This window comes from Podarcis muralis, chromosome 8, assembly GCF_964188315.1.
Source record: "Podarcis muralis chromosome 8, rPodMur119.hap1.1, whole genome shotgun sequence".
Classification (NCBI taxonomy): Eukaryota; Metazoa; Chordata; class Lepidosauria; order Squamata; family Lacertidae; genus Podarcis; species Podarcis muralis.
In genome coordinates this window covers 74,212,081-74,223,369 of record NC_135662.1, presented here as the reverse complement: position 1 = coordinate 74,223,369, position 11,289 = coordinate 74,212,081, and the positions used below count along the sequence as shown (strand labels likewise).

General features: G+C 43.0%; 1 non-coding gene across 1 annotated transcript; it reads right to left on the bottom strand.

Moving 5' to 3' along the window:
- Window positions 1–8,678: 8,678 nt before the first annotated feature.
- Window positions 8,679–8,754, bottom strand: TRNAN-GUU (transfer RNA asparagine (anticodon GUU)). Its single transcript has one exon. It is a non-coding gene; the product is annotated as a tRNA-Asn (tRNA).
- Between the last annotated feature and the right edge of the window lie 2,535 nt (window positions 8,755–11,289).

The following is an 11,289-nucleotide window of genomic DNA, read 5'->3' as shown; positions in this document are numbered from 1 at the left end:
TAGGACAGGCTTCTTCAACCTTGGCCCTCCAGACGTTTTGAGACTACAATTCCCATCATCCCTGACCACTGGTCCTGCTAGCTAGGGATCATGGGAGTTGTACTCCAAAAACATCTGGAGGACCGAGGCTGAGGAAGTCTAGACTAGGACGTCACTATTTTCATTACAGAAATGTTGGAGGGTATGGAATGCATGTCAATAAGAAGAGCACCAGAGAACAGCATCTTCACTCATCTCTAGTAAAATTGGGCCTGTATTGCACCAATATAGCTGGAAGGCTGTGCTAATATTTCCACATACCCTGAAGGCTTGCTTCCTGCCTCTCTCCCAGCAAGGACACATTTCCAACTGCCTAGCTGCCCTGAGATTGCAAAGGTGAAGAGAAGGACACTCAGCAAGAACACTGGAATGACAGGATGAGCCTGACTGCAACTAGATTTAAATGCTTGATAAGCCTCTTTCTTCTGGCATTGTCAAACTGATCAGATCTTGCCCTCCTGTCTTTTCTCTTACCCATGTGAGGTTTTCCCCTCCCTTCCCCCCATTTTTCATTTGAAAGACCAAGGTCTCATTTAAAAGCCACTGTCTCATTTTCATTTTATGTATGGTGTTTGCCAGCCGCTTGGGGGAACATTTTATTTTTTAAGTTTGAAAAGTGAAAATATCATAGGCAGGTAAAGGGATGTGATCACCGTGGGAGATTCTGCAAGTACAGTGTTCCTGAAAATAGCTTATCTGGATTGTTTCCTAATCAGTCCAGTGCACACGGATGTTTCTGATTAAGTGTGCATTGTGAAGGGCTGCTGGGGGTATTATTAAAGCCTCATACTATTGACCCTCTGGGTTTTTTTTTCCAGACATGAAGTTCTGCTAAAGTCAATTTTGATTAGAAATGTTGAGAGGTGAGAATTTCAAAGGTTAGGGGTGTTTGTGTATTGTATCAGGATGTGTGACTTGGGCAGGTTTGCATTGTTGTTGTTTAGTCGTTTAGTCGTGTCCGACTCTTCGTGACCCCATGGACCAGAGCACGCCAGGCACTCCTGTCTTCCACTGCCCCCTGCAGTTTGGTCAAACTCATGTTCGTAGCTTCGAGCACACTGTCCAGCTATCTCGTCCTCTGTCGTCCCCTTCTCCTTGTGCCCTCCATCTTTCCCAACATCAGGGTCTTTTCCAGGGAGTCTTCTCTTCTCATGAGGTGGCCAATGTATTGGAGCCTCAGCTTCAGGATCTGTCCTTCCAGTGAGCACTCAGGGCTGATTTCCTTAAGAATGGATAGGTTTGATCTTCTTGCATTCCATGGGTCTCCTCCAGCACCATAATTCAAAAGCATCCATTCTTCAGCGATCAGCCTTCTTTATGGTCCAGCTCTCACTTCCACACATCACTACTGGGAAAACCATAGCTTTAAGGTTTGCATTATGCAATCCAATTTTCTCCCACATTATGGGTTGGTTTTCCCTTGTCAGGAAGGCTGAAATAGATGGGAGCTATTGCTTGAGCAATGGCACAGTTCAAACCTCAGCCAGGCCCTGAACTGAGCTGGCGTTTACATGGGCTTCCCCTGAGGAGCCTCACATTGACCAGGCTTGCCCACTTTTCTGTGTCTGTTGCTCTGAGGAACATTGGGGCCAGTTGGCCTGGACAGTCATCCAGGAACCTGGTGTGGGGACTTTCAATCTTGGGCCAGATATGTCCATATCCTATGGTACCTCAGGGTTGCTGATGGTGTGGAGATCTGTGGAGGCTCCAACTTTCCTGGTTCTTCGTTGGAGAAGACCTCAGGATCAAAGTCTGGGCAGGGCTGAGTCTGGACACTATACAAACACAAGAATGTATTCTGGGTTCCCACAAGCGTAACGGTACTTCCCCTCTTGTTTTTTGGTGACTCCAATTTGACTACACCTCACCTGAGTTTGCTGTTTGAAGAAGAGAGAGCTTCTCTAACTCATATTTAGTGCAGAATTGTTTGCTTCTCCAGTTTGAGTAGATAAGCTGTCCACTGGTTAGAGAATGAGGTAGTTGATTAACCATTCCCCATTAATTAATTACTGGTTCGAATGCCTTCATACCCCCAAAAAAATTATCAATATGAGGCTTTCCCCTATTGAAATACTAAAGGAAATGTGACATATTTTACAATAATTAGCAGAGTTACAAATTAATTTTGTTTTGGAGGTTATTTTGGTGTCTCTGTGTTCTTCTAAGCAGAAATGAGACAAGTTAGAAAAGCTACAATTCATTATCAGAAGCAAAGACCACTATATTAATGATGGTCTTTTCCTCTGGCAGTGAGTTATGGCTTTTGTTTATTAAATTGCTTAAATATTTTAAAAGGACAACACACTGTTTTAGTAATATGCCAAATTAATGTAATCAATCAGTCAATCAAGATGGATGGATGATTAAGATGATCACATAACTAAACAATTATTCTATTTTTTTAGTTCACTGTCCTAGTGTTAATATGAGACTAGATGGAGGCAACAAGGATACTATACCAAATCATGCTGTTTAGGCATGTTCCTTGCATATTTAGAAGTCAAATATGCAGCACTGAATGAGAATCCTAAGAACAGGCTTGGATCATTTAATCCAAAGTGATACTCTAGCTATAATGAACTAAAGGAATGGTTTGCTGGAACTTGATCTGAAATGGGAAAGCCAGAACTAGTTGCAAAACACATCTCCAAGATTTAAACTAAAATGAGTGACTGTATCTGTCGAATTGCTAAGGCTGGAACCATCCAAGTCATATACCCAGGAGTCTCCTACTATTCGAGGTTTAGCAGAATCTTAATTCTCTGTTAATCTATAGGCCCAGTGATGAATAGCTCTGCCAAAGTGAGGAAATCTCAGGTGTTTATGATGAAAGTTTCCCTCAAATTGAAGAGGAAAGTAGTACATACAGGAACACAGCATTACACCACACAAGAAGATTTCTAGAAATAGTTTCGAGCTTCTGAAAGTAATATGTTTGCTTAGAAGTGCCTAGAAATGATGGTGATGATGAAGGATCAATTCATATTCCAACCCTCCAATTGTGGCTCAAATTAAATTATGGGTACAAAGGCATAAATGGACTTAAACCTGAGACAGGACTACAGAGATCATTGGCTAAAAGGATCCAGCTTCAGTTGCACACCATTGCTGAGTGGTGCAGTACTATTGATTCCTTTAGGAAATGACAAAACACCAAAATTAGGCAAAGAAGGTGGAATTGTTTATTTTTATGAAGCATATTACCTAATTATAATGATGGGCATTTCACTATTAGAATTTCACTGTTAGAATTCCTGCTCCATGATTGCAGTCATGGGATTTTTGTCTATCACATGACGGTGTGACTCCACAGAGTGGGAAGTGACGGAGACAGGATGTTTGTGTTACTGTGTTCCGTGAAGTGGGACTATTGTCCTTTGTTCTTTCTCTTTGCTGTCTGATGCTAGAGAGAGAGGGAGCCATGTTGCAGTGCTCCGTGTGTGTTTATAGGTAAATAAAGTAGATTAACCAAAATGCTGAGTTGCTGAGGTCTGTTACGCAAGCTGCGAAGACTCTGCGGATCCCTAAGTGTGCCGATGTCTGTTGGCAACAGTCGTTGTGATGTTGAAGAAAGCTTTTGAAAGTCCCGAACAATCGACCAGGAGGGAGAGAACATGCCAGTCAGGCATGTGTCTCTACCAGGGTCCTACTCAAGTGTAGGGCAAGCTCCTGACAATTTTCCCATCTGGAGCTTTACATGTCAACAAAATGTGTGGCCTCAGTCTAGAGAGGAATTTTATTTCCACCACGTGTGAATGAGTTTGTGTTAGGAAGGGAAATCTTTTATGACTAGATGGTTAAGTTAAGTCCAGTCAAAGGTGACTATAGGATTGCAGCACTCATCTCACTTTCAGGCTGAGGGAGCCGGCGTTTGTCCACAGACAGCTTTCTGGGTCATGTGGCCAACATGACTAAACCGCTTCTGGCACAGCGGAACACCGTAACAGAAACTAGAGCACATGGAAACCACCGTTTACCTTCCTGCCACAGCAGTGCCTGTTTATCTACTTGCACTGGTGTGCTTTCGAACTTCTAGGTTGGCAGGAGCTGGGACAGAGCAACGGGATCTCACCCTGTCGCGGGGATTCGAACCACCGACCTTCTGATGAGCAAGCCCAGAAGGCTCAGTTGTTTAGACCACAGTGCCACCCATGTCCCTTTACCTTTCTGTCTAACCCTGGTTGTGTGCCCTGAACTAAGGCTCAAATTATAAGAAGTCAGGATGGGGTGGGCATGGACTGACTCCTTAATATTTGCGATGGCCAATATCCCTACTGTTGGGTTCAGGGGTTTGATTTGGATAAAATTATATGGTTGCAGGGTGGTTGCAGGGAGGGTTCAGGAATTATATTATGGAACCTCTCCCATATTTCCTCATTTAATTCAAGCACAACCCTGTGGTAGATAACATCGAGGGGAGCATATCCTTGCAAAGGGAGGAACTTAATGCAAATATCCTGTTCTGTTTGCATCGACAATTTATATACCACTTAACAACGAGGCAGTTGATACCACTTATCCCTAGGCAGTGTAAAAAGCTTCATGAAATGAAAATCAGTTAAATTTATAAAATCATAAAATTGTTTCCACTTTTTCCACTATCAATAATATGTTCAGTGGGAGGAAGGAATCTGCGTTAGCAACTGTTGCACTGAGAAATGTCTCTAGATAAAGACATTATCTTTTCATGCACCTCATGTTATTTCATTTAATATGCATCCCTAGAATTTAGATTCCTGACTTTAATGGCACTTCAATATTCACAGGTGCTAAACGCAGAAATCAAAGGACCCAACAATCGTCCAAGAATTTTACTTGGCAGCGTACAAAGGGGTGGCAGGCATTACCTGAGCTTGGTCATCATGACAAAGTTACCAAGTGTGCTTCTCAAAAATAAACCCTGGAGATCATAAGGGGGTATGGGGAAGTAGAGGAATGGCCACAAAGACTGCTTCAGTCAAATAATTTTCAAGTAAATATTTGTCTCAGTTTATTCTGACTTCTCAAATGTATTGCTTATAATGAAGCTACACAGATCAGACAGAAGGCAGTTGCTTTCCAAAACCTTGTTTTGAATATTTCAGAAAGTGAAACTAGCTTTCCTATCTGTATACATATTTAATGATCATTTGCTTGACTGTAACTCATCTCCAGCAGTAATTTGCTCTCGCACTTGCAGAGGAAATAATATATAAATTATATATACCAAGTTTGGTAGATAAAAAGAAAGTTAACAGCACCTGAACCCTCCTGACAAAAAGTTATTGTCCAAAGCAAGATAGATAGCTTTGAGCTGTCCAGATCTACGATGTCTGTAGTGATGAAAACTTGACATTCAATTTAATGGGTGGCTGTTGATCATGTCATGTCAAGAATTATTTTTGACAGGGTATCTTGTTGCATGGTGACAGATCAACGCCTTCCTAAATGTGAGACTGTAGTAATTGCCAGTTTGAGTTTTGATTTTTGCATATAAAGAGCACAAATCCTTCTGTTCAGTGGTTTAGGTCCGCAGGAGCCAAAGTGTTACAGCATGATGCAATGTTTCATTCTTAAACAAACAGACCCAAGAGCTAGGAAGTAACTGGAATAGACCAGTCTCTTTCCATGCCAAGATGGCCATTCAGAAGGAGCGATGGAGATCTGAGAGCTTTATAACGAACAGTGGCACAACATTGGCATCTGGTGTCATCTGACTGCGATAATCAGGAGGATCCTGGGCTGTAGTGATTGGTTTAAACACCCAGTGGCTACTTCTTCTGACCAGCAAGCAGCAACCCCAGTGCTGCAAGGAACACATATCTGAAATGACCGCTCCCCGCTTAAAACGGGGGGCGCCCTTTGCGTGGACGCGTGCAGCCCCTAGATCTGGAGCGGCTCCAACAGCATAGGCTTGGCCTTGCCTTCCCTCAGGTGGGATACCTGGAGGTCTCCGCCTACCTCAGTCAGTTGTCCAATCACACCTGGGGGAAGCGTTGCCAAGGAGACCAGGCCAGGTAGGGGAGGGATTACCTGCCCACACAATAGAGGGAGGATCTTACCTGGGAATCCTCACTTGGCTCCAGAGCTTCTCCCACCCTACCCACCCTCAGTTAATGTCTTATTTTGCAGGTTAACTTTTCTTCACAGGTTTTGCAGGTTAACTTTTCTTCACAGGTATGCGGGCGCTGCTACGTTAAGGTCGCTGTTAAAGGGCCGGAAAGGAATTTCCCTGCATTGGCAGGTTTCGCCTTTCCCGTAGCAAAACGTCACAACTTTGGCGGTATCAGGCCTTGGGTGGAATCCTTTAGTCCATCTTCCTCTTTGCGGCGGTGATACCAGGGTTCCCCGTTAAAGGGGTTTCTGAAGGGAGGCTTTGGCCGTACGCCGAAAGGTCGTCATTGCTCTCCCCTGCGGCGGCGGCGGCGTAACGGGGGCGGCTATCTCTGCTTGAACATATGTTCTCCAGAACCGGCCCATCCCCCCCCACACACTGGATAACCCTGGTGCTCCCTAGGTCCCCGGCTGGGGACCGGGGAGGGAGAACGCCCAATGCCTGAGCCAAGGTCTACCCACATTTGAAATTTAATAAAGTTGTGGCCAATTTAATCCCATAGCACGTTGTCTTGAGTCGTTATTCCACATGACGGGGGGACCGCGCGGGATCTGGGGACTCCGCCTGTCCACGCAATATGACTCCATCTTCAATCCTCACTTGACAAACTGTTCTGAAGCATTGTGGGTTAGCTGGGGGCAGGGTGAAATAACACACTAGAGGGAAGCCATTTTGGTAGCATTTTCCTGACAGTGGCTGCAGCAGCGTAGCTAGCTGCTCGGGTGCCTGGTGCGGGGGCGTGTCCTGCAGCCGGGGGCGGAGCGATCCACCCATGGGGGTGGGGCAAGCCTCTCCGACGCTTGGAGCCTCTCCGCTGCCTCCCCCTCAGCTGTAGGTTGGCTGAGGGAGAGGTAGCAGGCAGACGCAAGTCCCATGCTGCTGTTTCAGGCAGCGCAGAACTTGCAGGCGCCTGAGCCACCATTTCACTCCTAAAAAGCTTCGTGAGCCCATTTTTTTTTTTAAAAAAACTTATTTTGTCACACACACCCTCAGTGATGACACCTGGGGCGGACCCCCCACCCCACCCCTTCCTCCGCCCTTCCTCCACCACCTTGCTAAAATACCAGCAGGCTTTTTTGCCTGTGCATACAGATTCATTTCTCTTCCCTTCACAGTGTGCCTGAATGAAACATGGAAGTTTCCAGTTAACCATAGTTTCCAATTTCACCCAACACAGGAAAATATAGTTACCAACCTGGAACAAACTAGGATTTCAAACTGCAGTTGGAAGGTGGTTTAGGATGCTGGCTTGTTCTGAAAGTGATAACCATAGTTTTCCAGTTTGGAGAAAATGGGAAACTATGGTAATTTGGAGACTTCCAGATTGCACTCAGCTGCACTGTGAGGGGAGGAGAGAAGGCTTGAGATATTATGGTCTGAGCATAGCTGGTGCCTATGGGAAGCTCTTCTGAAGGAGCTTTGGCAAAACTCAGAAAGAAGGAATTTCTACAGCTAAGGAGGAATATCTAAGGACATGTCTTTCTAGGTCTTTGTTCTGATTTGTCATATGGATGGATAAAAGGGCAATAACACTCGATCTTTGAAGTCCCAGCTGAATACCGCTGTGAGGGCAGGGGAGAGTGCCCCATACTAAAACTTTAATCTCTACATTTGAAACCACTTTTTATGTTAAAAAAAACAAAACCACTGGTTTTTTTAAAAGGCAAAGTGTTTGAAAGAAAAACCAGTGCTTCTGGAAGACACTGAATATTTAAAAATTCACAAGCAAGCCCCTAAATTTAGTGAAATTGGGCAGGAATGTGGGCAAACAGGGAGAAAAGATGTAGTTTTGAATTGAGAGCTAGGAATCAAAGCAATTAATCTAAACAGCAGTTAACACCAATTAATCAAAGCAGCGGGATTGAAAGTATGAGGCGGAATATAATTTTAAGGGTGCCAAGCACATATAAAAAAAACTTATTCAAGTCAAAAATTAACATGCCGGGAAGACAGCATAGCTTACAGAATGCACATCACTGTATTTATTTAAATTCATTTTTAGTAAGGGCAGCAGCGAGCGTCTGCACTCACTGGAAAGGTTCTGCTGAATACAGAGTGGAAGAAAGGAAAGCATAGGATGAGTAGATAAAATTGAGTAAAAAATTAATAACATCAATGGTTCTGTTGAAGTTTCCTATTTAATAAAGCTATCTAAATTGTTGTGCGCGGTAACAAAATCTACACACACAAACTCAACAACTTTAATGCCATTACGAGATGATTATGAAGCTCTTGAGAGACTATGTAATGCATTTCCCGATACATGGAATGATTAAGCTGGCAGGTTAGTATGAGGATGGGGCAAGCATTTTCCCCTGAAGCATAGACAAAACTGAGCAGTCTGGACACTTAGGAAAACAATGGAGTTTGACAGTAAATTGGTATTTGTTTGTTTGTTTGTTTGTTTGTTTGTTTGTCTCTATTTACACCAAAGCGTCTCAGAAAGACTTACATAATAAAAAATAGAATTAACTCCAGCGGAGTTGAAAGGGACCCTGAACATAATCATCTAGTCCACCCCCTTCAATGAAGGAATCCTGCCCACAGCCATTCTGGGTGGGCTCGAACCACCAACCTTCTGGTTAACAGTCAGATGCACTGGCCCATTGTGCCACAGAAGCTACCTCTTTCATGCTACCTTGACTTCTGCATGTTGTGGAGAATTCTGATAAATATTCAAGAGCACACGCTGCCCACGGAAGATCCTGACCAGTTCATTTGGACCTTATTGTACCTTCCATGCGCATACTGTCATTTGATTTCTGATAGCTGGCAAACCCTTCTCCTTCCATGCTTTGGGGGATAATAGGCCCTGTTCCTTAGTGCATTATTCTACAACACACTAAACATTTTACTGTGGCTACCAATCGCAGGACAAGATCAATAGTGTTGTTAAGCAATACTTTCCCAAGCTCCTTTTCGAGGAAACTTGCCTAACATTGCTGAACTTCTTCAGATTCATGAATCCCTGATAAGTGTTGGAAGTACCCCAGGATTTGAAAACCACTGACCTAGCATATTGACCCTGTAATCTGCCAGCTAGATTTGTGATCCTTGCTCCTCTAGAGCACTGTCAGACGAGGACATAACCAATGACTGAAAATGCTTACAACTATTCTTAAGACAAGCAGAAACTTTTGCTAAATTATTTAACCATAGCTTCTAAAGCAAACAAACTATAGGTGTCTTAATTTCTCCAAAGAATCACTACCCTCCATGGCCTCTTTATCTCTGCTCTCATGTTTGTTGTTCAAGACAAAGTAAAAAATAGAATAAGATCCCGACTTGCTTTCTAATAGAAAGCAGAAGTCGATACCCAAGGATGGAAAAATGTTAATAGCATTGATGTTAATTCCTCGGTAATCCTACTTCATTATCTTAAGCAAATAAATCCCTGTAAAGGATTGCCTTATTAAAAGCAAATTAGAAAAGCGAATGTCATCCGGGCAGAAACTGCTTTCTTTTCAAATGCAATCTGCAAGGCAATATAAAAATAGGGCACTATATCAAAAATGTTCCTTGGAAGCAATTTCTCACAGATTTTCCAAAGATGCATATATCATTTTGATTTCTAGAAACTCTTACATGAAACGCCAAGATGATTTTATTTTACTTTCCATATGGTGTCGTAGGAAAATATGCATGTCTTGCTAAAGTTGATGCATTAAAAAAACAAAAACAAAAGAAAACCCAACACTATTTGGAGCATGATCCATGCAAAATTGTGTATTTTAAACCTCCACTGATTTAAACCTCACCTACTTAAAACAGCATGACATTAAGGCTGCAATCCTATACACACTTATCTGGGAGTGAATCACCAGTGAATGCAATAAAACTTACTTCTGCATAGACATAGCTAGAATTGTGCTGTTAGTCCCTTTAAAGTCAGTGGAGCTTAGTTCTGTTTAGGAAGTCAGCACACAAAAGAATACACTGTCAAGGGCTCCACTTTTGCATGATCATGTCTTTTACTTTGTAAACTTCTCTTTAAGAAAACACCCAAAGTAGTGTGTTAGGCAGGCACAGTTGGTGTAGAATAGTGCCTAAAAGACATCACCTTGCCAACAAAGGTCCGTATAGTAAAAGCTATGGTTTTCCCAGTAGTGATGTATGGAAGTGAGAGCTGGACCATAAAGAAGGCTGATCGCTGAAGAATTGATGCTTTTGAATTATGGTTCTGGAGGAGACTCTTGAGAGTCCCATGGACTGCAAGAAGATCAAACCTATCCACTCTTAAGGAAATCAGCCCTGAGTGCTCACTGGAAGGACAGATCCTGAAGCTGAGGCTCCAATACTTTGGCCGCCTCATGAGAAGAGAAGACTCCCTGGGAAAGACCCTTGTGTTGGGAAAGATCAGGGAGAAGGGGACAACAGAGAACGAGATGGCTGGATAGTGTTCTCGAAGCTACCAGCATGAGTTTGACCAAACTGCGGGAGGCAGTGGAAGACAGGAGTGCCTGGCCTGCTCTGGTCCATGGGGTCACGAAGAGTCAGACATGACTAAATGATTAAACAACAACAACAAGTGCCTAAAATAATGAACTGGGAGCCATGAGATCCAGTACATTAGGTGAGTCACTATTTACACAGTCTCAACACACGCACTTCATCTGCAACATGGAGCTAATAAAACTTTTTTTTCTTAAAACAGAGATGGGGAACCTGTGGCCCACCAGATGTTGTTGGATTCCATCTCCAGTTGGCGCCAGCCCACATACCCAAAGGTCAAGGGTGTCAGGAAGACAACAGGTTCCTCATCCCTGCCTTACAAGGTTGCTGTAAGGATATATGAAATGTATGTAAACCACTTTAATCACAATATATATAAACCACATTTGAAGTTTCTGTATAGATTTCAATTATTACAGCAATATAAGCAGGCTGTCAAACAGCAAAATAACCATAAAATGCATAATAAAATACCAACATGGGGGAAAAGAGCAGCACTGATTATTCTCAAAAGCTTGGCAAGACCAGGTACATTTTTTTTGCTAGCTAGTAAAAGTAACCATAAGAAGCAATGATCTGGAGCAAATGTATTCATTGTTAAAAACCATATTTCATGTCCAGTTGGCCATTGTAAAGAACTAACTCCATCATATTTAGCACATAGCATATTCTTTAACAAGATTACCCTTTGCATTTCCAAAAAT